At 43.0% G+C, this 12,398-nt stretch overlaps 2 long non-coding RNA genes across 3 annotated transcripts in view; one reads left to right on the forward strand and one right to left on the reverse strand.

The window, feature by feature from the left end:
• Nucleotides 1–2,604: 2,604 nt before the first annotated feature.
• Nucleotides 2,605–10,355, reverse strand: LOC128351194 (uncharacterized). Its single transcript, XR_008319635.1, has 5 exons — nt 10,293–10,355; nt 7,549–7,646; nt 5,412–5,474; nt 3,176–3,288; nt 2,605–2,859 (listed from the first exon to the last, which is right to left on the reverse strand). It is a non-coding gene; the product is annotated as an uncharacterized LOC128351194 (long non-coding RNA).
• Nucleotides 10,356–11,911: 1,556 nt separating this feature from the next.
• Nucleotides 11,912–12,398, forward strand: part of LOC128351192 (uncharacterized) — a 38,203-nt gene continuing 37,716 nt past the window's right edge. For both annotated transcript variants that reach the window (XR_008319630.1, XR_008319631.1), the window contains exon 1: nt 11,912–12,112. This is a non-coding gene — a long non-coding RNA (uncharacterized LOC128351192). The remainder of the gene's footprint in view (nt 12,113–12,398) is intronic.

A 12,398-nucleotide genomic window follows, 5' to 3' on the forward strand; every position in this document is an offset into this window, starting at 1 on the left:
ACAATCTAAAAAGAAACATAAGAAACACACCAGCAACAGTCACTGGAGGTACTGTGCTGGGGGTGGATAGGGCCAGTTACTCTCCCCCTGCTAAATAAAGAGAATCGCCACGTTAAAAGGTGCCTCTTTGCCAAGTTAGCAGGGGAACATGGCTGCAAATCTGCATATTTAGCCACCCTATTAACTGAGATTAAGGGGGTGAATGCTCCCTTAACCCGTTTATTTGCTCGTGAGTCAGCTGCGGTTGCTTGCAGCCATGGCTGGCACACTCAGGAAAGGGAGGGGGGATTCCCATAATGCACTGTGCACTCACACAGTGCATTTTCTGAACTCTGGGTGGGTAGGGTGACGCGCAGCATTGTGTCCCGGCACCCTGACCCCCAGAGCGATCCACCCACCCACGGAAGGAGAGGAGATCGCTTGCAGGGAGAGTGAGTGTAAGCCTTGCTCTTCTCATAGAATGTTAGAAGAGCTCCTATCTCTCTTCTGTGGCACTTCTATTTCTGAAATCAGTACACCTTGACTATAACATCTAAATTGTCACTCTACAGCTGTAAAATCCCCTTCCTCTCAATCAAGAATGGCAACCAGAAGCATGAATGTATGTGTATTTCTATGGATATGACCAATTGTATGTTTGCATTAGGTGTCCCTGAGACACTATACAGGTTTTTTCTTCATTGGTATAAGGGTCATGCAAATATTATTGTCTCTAATCGCTGTGGTCTACTTTCAAATTCAATGCAATAGCATTAACTGTAGGACAGGTATGCATATAACCTCCTTGTTCTTCAAAATGACTACCTTATCAGAAGACATTGTGCCCTCTCATTTCCTTCTGATGAGACTGTCATGGAGAGGGGGACGATATACCATAAAATTCATTGCTAGTTGAACAGGGGAAGGCACTGAATAATGCATGATAATGTTCCATGTACTTTAAGACTGTGGCTTCAGATTGTAGCTGACAAAGGAATAAGGGCTCTTTAGAAATCAGTAGCTTCAGCTACAGTTGCGGGGGGGTATTCTTATGTTCTCCTCAAAGGAAACAGCATCCAGAACTTCCCGTCACATAGAGGAAGCAGCAGATTTCTGTATATTTGAGCTGAAACTCAGAAAATGGATATAAATGAATTACCTTTCACATATATCATATATTACACATATTAAACTGCCAAGTTATCTTAGAGAGAGCCGCCTTCTACATGATCCCTACCGCACATTAAGGTCATCTGAGGAGGTCCGTCTCCAGTTACCACCAGTACGTTTGGTGGCGACTCAGGCGGGCCTTCTCTGTAGCTGCTCCTGAACTGTGGAATGCACTCCCGGCAGAAATCCCCAATTTGAATTCTTTATTGACCTTTAGGAGAGCCCTTAAAACCTATCTGTTTGGCCTGGCCTTCCAGAGTTTCTAATTAGTTTCAATTGTTTTAATGCTCTAACCTGGTTTTCAGGGTTTTTTAATGGTTCTGGTTGTTTAATTGTTTTTTATGATGTTTTAATTGTTAATTGATGTTTTATATTGTTTATATTTTTGTTTTAACTGTTATTGGTTTTAATGGTTTTGTTTTAATTGTAAACCGCCCCCCGCCACTTTGGAAGGGCGGTATAAAAATCGAATGAATGAATGAAAGATAAATCAATTGGTCCAGATAACTTAGTTATGAGCCCTTAGGAATATAGGAACATAGGAAGCTGCCTTATATCGAGTCAGACCATTGGTCCATTTAGCTCAGCATTGTCTACACTGACTAGCAGCGGCTCTCCAAGGTTACAGGCTGGAGCCTCTCCCAGCCCTACCTGGAGATGCCCCGGAGTGAAACTGGGACCTTTGCATGCAAGCATGCAGATTCCCTTCCACTGAGGGGGGCTATCTTTCAACACTCACATGTAGTCAGCCATCCAAATGCAAACCAAGGTGGACCCTGCTTAGGAAAAGACCACAAGACCAGACCTTCCTCCTTCCAGGCAGTGAATTATTCCATCATAAATTGTTATGGTTGACTGTACATGTAAAGTAAAGTTGTGCTGTTGAGTTGGTGTCGACTCCTGGAACCACAGAGCCATGTGGTTTTCTTTGGTAGAATACAGGAGGGATTTACCATTGCCATCTCCTGTGAGTATGAGATGATGCCTTTCAACATCTTCCTATATCGCTGCTGCCCGATATAGGTGTTTCCCATAGTTTGGGAAACATACCAGCGGGGATTCGAACCAGCAACCTCTTGCTCCTTAGGCAAATTACTTCCTTGCTGTGCCATTAGGTGGCTGACTGTACATGATGCCTAGATAATGTTCTGGTCATCTCATGTGGAATTTCCCCTACTCCTGTGAAATACTCATTTCTTTATGTCATTCAGCTGCTCGAGCTTGATAATGCTAGCAAAACAATTTGCTTGTTGAGGAAAGGTATAAATGAACTATTATGCAGCTTGTTTGGATCTGAGGAGGAGTGGTTTTCTGTGCAAGTGGTGATGTATTGGAGAGTCCTAAGGGCATGCTCCTATGTTCTGCACCTGGGCATACCTTACTACTTTACTTCTGGTCCTTGCCTTCTGAAGTTCTTTAAAAAAACACAAACCTGGAGGTCAGTACTATTGCAGCTAATATGATGAAAATATTATTTATTTATTTATTTACATTTATTTTTCTGTACCACCTGATGTGTATATCTCTAGGCAGTGTACAAAATTTAAAATATTTAAAAGTCACAAATTAAAATACAGTAGTCACGATACAATACAAAAGTCACAATAAAAACAATAGAATAAAATAGTTATTAAAACAAGTTTTTTTTTAAATTATTTAAATTGATTCTAATTAAAAGCCTGAGAAAACAGGAGGGTCTTGAGGTTCTTCCTGAAAACAAACACAGAAGGAGATACTCTTATTTCAGCAGGGAGCTTATTTAAAAAAATAATCATCCCTCTCTTCTTTCTTTTTCAGATTAAAGCTCTCTCCCATTCATGTTTACTCAGAGATAAGCCTGACTCTATTAATGAGACTTCTATCCAAGAAGTGGAGAGGAGGAGACATGGGCATAACTGGGGAAGTGCAGCCAGGGCACGTGCCCTAGGTGCCACTGAGTGGGGTACCACGCCAGTGCCTGTCACCCCCAACCCATTGCCCACCTGTCCAGCCCCAAGGCCCCTCAATCACTTGCCCTCCTGCTTACCTTGCCCTCTGGCCTAGGATTGGAGCTGCCTACAAACTATGACACAGCTCCTTCTCTCCCTGCCTCTCAGCTGATTGGCAGGCGGGCAGGGCTTCCAGAGAGGAAGAAAACTTCTGGAAAAAACACTATTATATTCATTCATTCTTTCATTCATTTATAAATGCACTTATGTTCAAGTTGTTTTGCAACCCAGAAGGTCTGAGTGAGAACTGTGAAGCATGTCTTGTGCTTTTATTTTATTTTATTTTTCTTGTGTGTGAACTGCTCTCCAATAACTTGCAGGGACTTCAGGGTAAATCTGGCCAACATGTGAATGCAGCACCTCCATTCCAGAGGAGATGTGTGTTAAAGGGCTTTAATAGCCTCGTGTGAAAAACCTCCTGGAATCAAACTTTACTGAATTTGTTCAGAATTCTGAGAAAACAAACATAGGCTCACACTGCATGGTTGAAAGTCTCCTTTGCTGATCTGCAGCGAGGGGGCCATTTTAATAATTAGTGTTTCTAGTGTGTTCTAGGCATTAAAAGTAGCACAAATATATAGTAAATGTATATCACTATATATTGTGAAGTGTGCGTGTGTGCATTCAGTGAAATGTATTTCCAGGCAGCATACTTATTTTGAAATATCAGACTTAAATCCTTGGGGGCCTGGGATGTGTGGAGGCCCTGGACTTTGAGGGGCTGGGGGCCCATTTTAAAATCTCATCTTGGCCCATTCCAACCTTGCTATGCCCCTGGCAGAATACATACATATGTATTGATAACTACACATGGGTTTCTGCACAACACCTGCACAAAAGAAACTTCCATGTAGAGAATGTGTCTCTTGTAAATTGACCCTGGAATTTCCATTAGTGATGTGCAAGCCCCCCGAACTGGTCCGGATGGGCACGGGGGGTTTTTTTTGTAGCTTTAAGGGTGGGGGGAGTAGTACTTCCCCCCCCTGCCATCCTTCCCCCTCCGGCGCTGTGACTTTTGCAAAAGTTTCTGGGGCGGCAGCATTCCTCCCTGCTGCCCCTGGCCCCGTCGTTAGCCCGATCAAGCTCAAACACGCTCCATGCATGCACCCGTTCTGATGCGCATGCGCGCTTGTGGCCGCCGCGCGCATGCTCCCTACACGTCACACGTCGACATGTGATGTGTAGGGAGCGCACGCGCAGTGGCTGCAAGTGTGCACGCACGTCAGAACGGGTGCATGCGTGGAGTGTGTTTGAGCTCGATCGGGCTAACGACGGGGCCAGGGGCGGCAGGGTGGAATGCTGCCACCCAAGAAACTTTTGTGAAAGTCACAGCGCCAGAGGGGGAAGAGCGGTGTGGGGGGGTAAGTACTACCCCCCCGCCCTTAAAGCTACAACCCCCCTCCGTGCTGAGCTGCCGGACCGGCTCGGAACCGGACCGGTTCGGAGGCCTCCAGAATAGCCTCTGAACCGGTTCGGGCACACCCCTATTTTCCATCCATGACTGGGATATCTGAGAATTAGAGTCAATAATAAAAGAACAGCACACTGCTTGTGACAGGAAGGGGCAAATTACAATGATTTCTTAGTCTGGCAGGGGCTGATTTTGGCCCTGGCAGAACTTGGCTGTCTGCTCCTGTTGCAAATGCCTCTGTCTAGTGTGGCAAACTAATGTATCCTCCTCCCTCCTGGTGTCAAAGTAAGCACAAGTGTGGTGAATGCACATATACCCCATCATGAGCCAACAGTCATCACAAGACAAAGGCTGGCAGGAATCATTCACTGGTTTATAGGCTCCCCCCACCACCTTCTTCTTCCCCTATTTTGCTAGTGACTATTTGGGCAGGTGATCCTCTAGGACAAAGTCATTTTTTTAAAAATGCATGAGATTAGACAGAAAATGACACTTGGAATCCTCACGTAACTCCTGACTGTTGTTCTAAGTCTTTTACAGAGATGGCTCATGTTTTCAGGTTTTGAGCAACAGCCATGTCTAGGTGGTACAGCGTTCCTTTTAGCAGGGATTTCCAGATATTGTTGACTACAAGTCCCATCATTCCTGTTTGGACAGGGGTGCAATTTCAGTGCTTGCCCTAGGTGCTATTTTCCCAAGATATGCCCCTAGGAGCAGAGAAGAACTACAGGTTTTAGGGTAGTAACTAGAGGTTCTTTTCATTTAATGTTCCCATCCCAATGGCTCTGACTGCAGCAATATATGTGGCAAAAAGTCACAGCTCAAAACTTTAAGCATACGTGCACAAAAACTTCATCACTTACCTGCTTGAAATTTGGGAGGTATAATGACCTCATAAGGGTCCACCACACATGCAATGTTCACCCCTTTATGACAAGAAATGAAAAATTTATAATTGAAAATTTAACCATATTTCCTTATAGCCAAAAGCCAAAGCAAAAATAATAGCAGTATTCACTTTACAGGTGAAACTTGGAAAATTAGAATATCGTGCAAAAGTCCATTAATTTCAGTAATGCAAATTAAAAGGTGAAACTGATATATGAGACAGACGCATTACATGCAAAGCGAGATAAGTCAAGCCTTAATTTGTTATAATTGTGATGATCATGGCATACAGCTCATGAAAACCCCAAATCCACAATCTCAGAAAATTAGAATATTACATGGAACCAATAAGACAAGGATTGAAGAATAGAACAATATTGGACCTCTGAAAAGTATAAGCATGCATATGTATTCAGTACTTGGTTTGGGCCCCTTTTGCAGCAATTACTGCCTCAATGCGGCGTGGCATGGATGCTATCAGCCTGTGGCACTGATGAGGTATTATGGAAGACCAGGATGCTTCATTAGCGGCCTTCAGCAATTCTGCATTGTTTGTTCTCATGTCTCTCAACCTTCTCTTGGCAATGCCCCATAGATTCTCTATGGGGTCAGGTCAGGCGAGTTTGCTGGCCAATCAAGCACAGTACACTGTATACTTTTCAGAGGTCCGATATTGTTCTATTCTTCAGTCCTTGTCTTCTTGGTTCCATGTAATATTCTAATTTTCTGAGATTGTGGATTTGGGGTTTTCATGAGCTGTACGCCATGATCATCACAATTATAACAAATTAAGGCTTGACTTATCTCGCTTTGCATGTAATGCGTCTGTCTCATATATCAGTTTTACCTTTTAATTTGCATTACTGAAATTAATGGACTTTTGCACGATATTCTAATTTTCCAAGTTTCACCTGTATATCATTTATTCTCCTGCTGCCTTGAACTACCCTGCAGAGGCTGCCCACAGCCCAGTCAATTAGCTGGGGAAGGGGGATACAGTGCAGCCTTATGCTTTTATGCTAGTGATAATGACGACATCTCAATTACCTCCATGGGGTGCTTTAAAGGCAGAACAGTACATATCACAGATCATAGAATGCAATTAATAACTTATACACTTCAGCTTCCTCAAGATCAGGTCTAAACTCCTAGAGATCAGGTCTCAACTGCCCAGAGCCTTTGGATAGGGCAGTATAGAAATGTAATAAAATAAATAAATAAATAAATAAATAAATTTATAGATGTTACCAATCCAAAATGTTAACCCAAACAAATCTGAGCATTTTATGCTCTTTCCATATCTGAATATAACAAGCAGGCAATATTTTACCAACATTTCTTTGATTAATTAAAAAAAATTAAATCTTGCCAAATTGCAAAGAAGGAATATGGTTGTGATTGTCCTGTTTGAAGATGCAACAAATTGGTTAATTGGTTAAGATGCAACGAATTGGTTAATTCTCCGCCGAGGCTATGAACCAAAGCTTGTTGTACCATTCACCTAAATATAATATTCCATGCTTCCAATTTTTAGTTATCACTATTCTGGCCTCAATCAATATATAATTCACCAGCTTTTTAGATTGTATTACTTAATTATCTTCAGTAAATATTCACAGCAATGTTAGTTGAGGATCTGTTTTAATTTCCTGATTAATGATTTTAATTTATCAATCATTATTTATTTATGTATTATATTTATTTATTTAATAAATAATAATAAATTAATAAGTGTCTTTCTTATTACAGTTGTTCCAAGAGCGCATAGATTTATTTTTAATAATATATGCCAATTTCACAGGAGTCATGTGCCATATATAAATTATTCTGAGATAATTTTCTCTCATTTGAGCAGAGGATGAAAAAATCCTTATTCTTCTCAACATAGTTCTGCAGTAGGTATTGAGATAATCCCTTGCATTGATATTAGGCACTTGGTTAATTCCAGTACTATATACAAAAATCGTATAGCCCTTAGATTTGGAAGTCATACGGCAATATGTTATATACTTTTAAAAATTAGATTACTTGTGAATACATGAATTGCTACACCATGATTCAAACATATAGAAGTAGTGAACACATCTGACAGTAGTATGGTTGTGTCTTAACTTGTAGTTTGAGAGAAACCCCCACATTCATTGCGCGAGTTACGTGATTCAGCTGAACCTTCTTCTCCTGTGGCAATTAATCTTGTCCTGTTACTCACCCTGCAGTAATAATAATAAGAAAAGCTCATCTTGGCTGAGCCAAGCACATGTCAATCCTTGATGAGTCTAAAATTTGTGTTTGTTTAGTCATGGGAAATGAATGTGCACTCAGAGAGTGACTGCCCACCTAGTGCAATCCTAATGATCTATACCAGAGGATGATTCAGACCAGTTTTTTGGGGGGTGGGTGGGGGGAGCTTCATTCTTAAATGGCTTTAACAGGAAAGCTAGTGGTTATGAGATAATTGACCTCCATTTGTACAGCGGCTTTCCAATTTCATGTTACAAAAGGCCTGCTAGACAACACAACATGCGAGGTCATTCTTGCATCTGCCATTTAAATTACTGAAGTAGAAAAACACAGCAGTAATAATAATAATAATATATTAACAGAAGTGTGCTCATGTCCACTGGCATGCTGGAATGAATTCTTTCTTCACATGCTGAAATGACAGCTACAGTTTAAGGACTCTCAAAATTCCTGTTAACTGGCATCTGTGAGAGGCACAGACACATAATTTATAAAACACTTGATTCTTAAAAGGTCTCAGAACTTAAAAATTACAAGCATGTAGTGCTGTTTTTTTAAGATTGTTTTCAAAGTGTATATCTCATTTTGTCACTGAGATATTTATTTATGTATCTATCATATTTCTATATTACCTGATATAAACATCTCTAGGCTAGTGGTCTGAATGGAACCAGCTTGTCCGGAATGGTTTGAGTTGGAACTGGACCTGAACCTGACTGGGCCAGTTCAGTCCGGCACCCTCTCAATGCCCTGCCCACCCCCACCCAGTTTGTGTTTGGTCTGGGGGTTCACAATTTTTTTAAAAAAATTAACTTTCCCCCTCTGGCGGTGTTGCTCAAGGTGGCAGCGGTAGGGGGAGGTGTGTCTATGGAGGTTCCCCCTCCCTGTGCCAGCCTCCCTTACTGCACAAACCAGCCCATTTGGCCAGCTCTTTGACCCATGCAGGCCTTCCCCTTCCAGCACGGTGACCATTTTGGAGGCCACCATGCCTGTGCAATGGGCCTCTGCATGGCCTGGATCAGACTGAACAGGGGGTGGTTCGGTTCAACCCTGAACAGTCGAACCAAACAAGTTCAACGTCGAACCTGTTTGCACATCAATACTCTACGTGGTGTAAAAAATTAAAAATATAGTGAATGAAAAACAATATAAAAACAGTTAAAATTCATTAAACAAGTAAAAACAAGTTGTTCTATTAAGAACTAATCAGCCTACTTTCCTTTCACTGTCGCTACAACCGGACTAAATTTCGTTCAAAGTGAGTTCCACAAGTTAAGAACATAACACAAGAACATAAGAACAGCCCTGCTGGATCAGGGAAAAGGCCCATCTAGTCGAGGCCCATCGAGAACCCACCAGATACCTCTGGGGAGCCCACAGGCAAGAGGTATGTGCATGCCCTTTCTCCTGCTGCTGTTGCTCCACTGCAACTGGTACTGAGACGCATTGTGGCTGAAGATGGCCCACAGCAACTAGATGGGTAGCCATTGATTGACCTGTCCACCATTAATATGTCTAGGCCCCCTTTAAAGCCATCTAAGCTAGTGGACATCACCACATCCCATGGCAAGGAATTCCAAAGTACTGGGACCAGTTTAGCAGGAGATTAGTGGCAAACTCTGTGGGGAGGCACACAAATAGTGCCCCGTCATCACAGGGGAGACACCCAATTCAAGAATAAGGTGAGTACTACACAATGTTTGTAATTTTCTTGGAGGACAAAACTAAAAACCATTAGCTAGCTGATTAGCTACCAGTCATCACTAACCTGGATAAAACCTATTATTTTTGCTACAAAAATCTACAGTTAGGAATATAGGAAGCTGCCATATTCTGACCATTGGTCTCTCTAGCTCAGTATTTTCTTCACAGACTGGCAGCAGCTTCTCCAAGGTTGCAGGCAGGAATCTCTCTCAGCCCTATCTTGGAGAAGCCAGGGAGGGAATTTGAAACCTTTTGCTTTTCCCAGAGCAGCTCCCTCCTGAGGGGAATATCTTACAGTGCTGCTTACACTTGTAGTATCCCATTCATATGCAACCAGGGCAGACCCTGCTTAGCTAAGGGGACAAGTCATGCTTGCTACCACAAGACCAGCTCTCCGCTCCAGTTCCATCCTTCCTTCTTCCCTATTGCCCAGTTTGGGATCTGTTCACTCACCCACTTCCAAACACTATTGTTAGAGAATGTGTGAGGAGGAAACAGGCCACAACTGGTCGCCGCTCTAATGCAGGCTCATGCCCCCTGCTATCCACACACAGGAAATTGGTATGAAGGGTCTGTACATGTGTTCAGCTTTACATGTAGGTCTTTGCCACACATTCAGGAACCCTGGCCTGACCAGGATTCCCAAATACATGGAGAAGACCTTCACAGGTACAATTGTGCATATGTAGAGCCCCTTCACTAACTTCCAGCTTGTGGATATGAGGGATGGGTAACATATGGGGATCCCAGTTTTCCCTATCTTTTTCTGAATGGAATGAGTGAAAGGGCCAATTCAGATGACACTTATAAAAACTCCATTTTTAATACCCACTTGGAAAACAGATTCAAATGAACAGACCAATGTGGGTAGAGTGTATTCTTCCAATCACACATTTAGAATCCTGCTGTACCTTCCTTTCACAGATGCAGGCTTTTCACTCCCCTTCCTCTATGGTTCCCAGGTGTCCATTGTTTTATTTCCTGCTTTAAACACAGCATCTTTCCATAAGAGTACATACAATGATAGAGTTATGCACAATGATCAGGTGTTGAGATACAATTCTTTTCCAAGGCAGAATTGGAGCTTTGGCCCCCTTGTCTTCTATGGAAACATGCTGCCCTGCCTGCTAGTTTGAAATACACAAATTAAATGGGCATGTTCGGAGATCTCAGGGTAAAATAGATAGATAGATAGATAGATAGATAGATAGATAGTCAAACTGGGGGAAACCCTTTTATAAGAAATGATTCTCACAGTTTCCAAGCCCACAACCCCAGATTTCTGCTGGAGATGTTTTGCAGCTGGAAATGAGGTGCTGGATGGTGGGGAAGAGAAAGCAAGGGACCATGGGTGAAACCTATGCCTTAAGGGACCTGCCTGATGATCTGGCTTCCCCCACCCCATCTTGGGCTCTCTCCTGCTGCAACCTCTCTGTGTCAATCCTTCACGCCCAACCAGAGGTGTGCCTAGGTAATGTTGGAGCCTGGACCTAAAGGTCTTTGGAGGGGGGTCCCTTGCTGCAGCCCCCCTCTGCAAATTAAGCATCATCCCCTAACACACACACACAATTTTTAACACATAGGTTCTTGAGGGCACAAATAGCAACTGAACTCACAAGAATGTAAGAATATAAAACAGGAATATGTATGCAAATATGCATTAGCAGAAACAGAAACACACAGCTTAACATTCCCATCCCACATATTTCTTTCCCCAGTCCCCCCTCTGTCTCTAAAGCACTCGGCACATGTCACAATCACACTCAGCTGCCTGACACAGTACAGTCCAATGGTGACCACAACAGCCAGGCGAGACTAAAGAGGATTTGGGGTCCCCCAGGGGGTGTGGAGGCCCTGGACTTCAGCCCCAAAGTCCAGGGGTGCCACTGCCCCAACCTCACTGGGATCTTCCTGAGCAAAATTTATTTATTTATTTGATTTGTATACCGCCCTTCCAAAATGGCTCAAAATGCTCTATCATATCCCAGCAGGGAGAAATGTGGGGGAATGGAAATGACTGAAGATACTTACGTGCAACTCTGGAATGTGGAGGAGTGACACTAAGAGACCAGAGGTGACCCTTAAGGTTTGGTGGGCTAAACTACCCCTTTTTTCTTGTCACAGCAAAAAAAAAAAAAAAAATCATCCATGTTTGAAACACACAGGCACACAGACAGTTTTTCACATTTATTTTATACCAGAAAGTGGATGAAACTTGTAAACAGCATGTTTGTCCTGTAAACAACACATTTACCACCTGTGTCAGTTAGTGTGGCAGAGATTAAGAGCCCATTCGGACATAAGACAGGATGGGCCCTCGGTCCCACGCCCAGCCCGCACACACACTTACTTGTCCAAGTTTGGATGTAAGCACTGGATTACTCTCTGCAGTCTGCGAGTCACCATGGTGATTACAGTCACCATGGTGATGCTGTGAAATCAGCTTCTCCATGGCAACAGTTTCCTGCCCAGCCCATCATATTTAGAAACACGTACTGCCTGGAGCTCAGCCGTCACTTTGCGAGTCTCTATGTCCCCTCAGCAGCATGAAGCAAGAGTGTGAAGATCCACAATGCAACTGGCAATTGCCGGGTTCTGTGCTTCTAAATACTAGAGACTGGGCAGAGTCACCATGGCAAGGTGGTTTTTACAGCATCCCTGTGGCAACATTTGTTAGAGAGCTTGGAGGGCAGATTTCTTTATCTACCCCAGCTGCAGTGGAAGTGCACAGGTAAGAAAGCACTGCTAATTAATGTTGTCTGGAGACATGAGTTGAAGTTCCAAATAGGTTTATTTAGGAAATCCATCAGAGATAGATTAAGACCCATCATGCCTCATGGCTAGCTACATACAAGAAGTGGGAAATAGAGTACAGAAAGCATAGTCAGAGAGGGGATTTCCTTGTTCACTATCTCTAGCGCTAGTGCCCCTAGTGGTCACTAGGGTTGCTGGTGCTAAGAGTTTATGCAATCAGGAGCTGCATCCCTTCTCATTGTCTTCACCCCTTCTCATCGTCT

Source organism: Hemicordylus capensis, chromosome 3, assembly GCF_027244095.1.
Source record: "Hemicordylus capensis ecotype Gifberg chromosome 3, rHemCap1.1.pri, whole genome shotgun sequence".
Classification (NCBI taxonomy): domain Eukaryota; kingdom Metazoa; phylum Chordata; class Lepidosauria; order Squamata; family Cordylidae; genus Hemicordylus; species Hemicordylus capensis.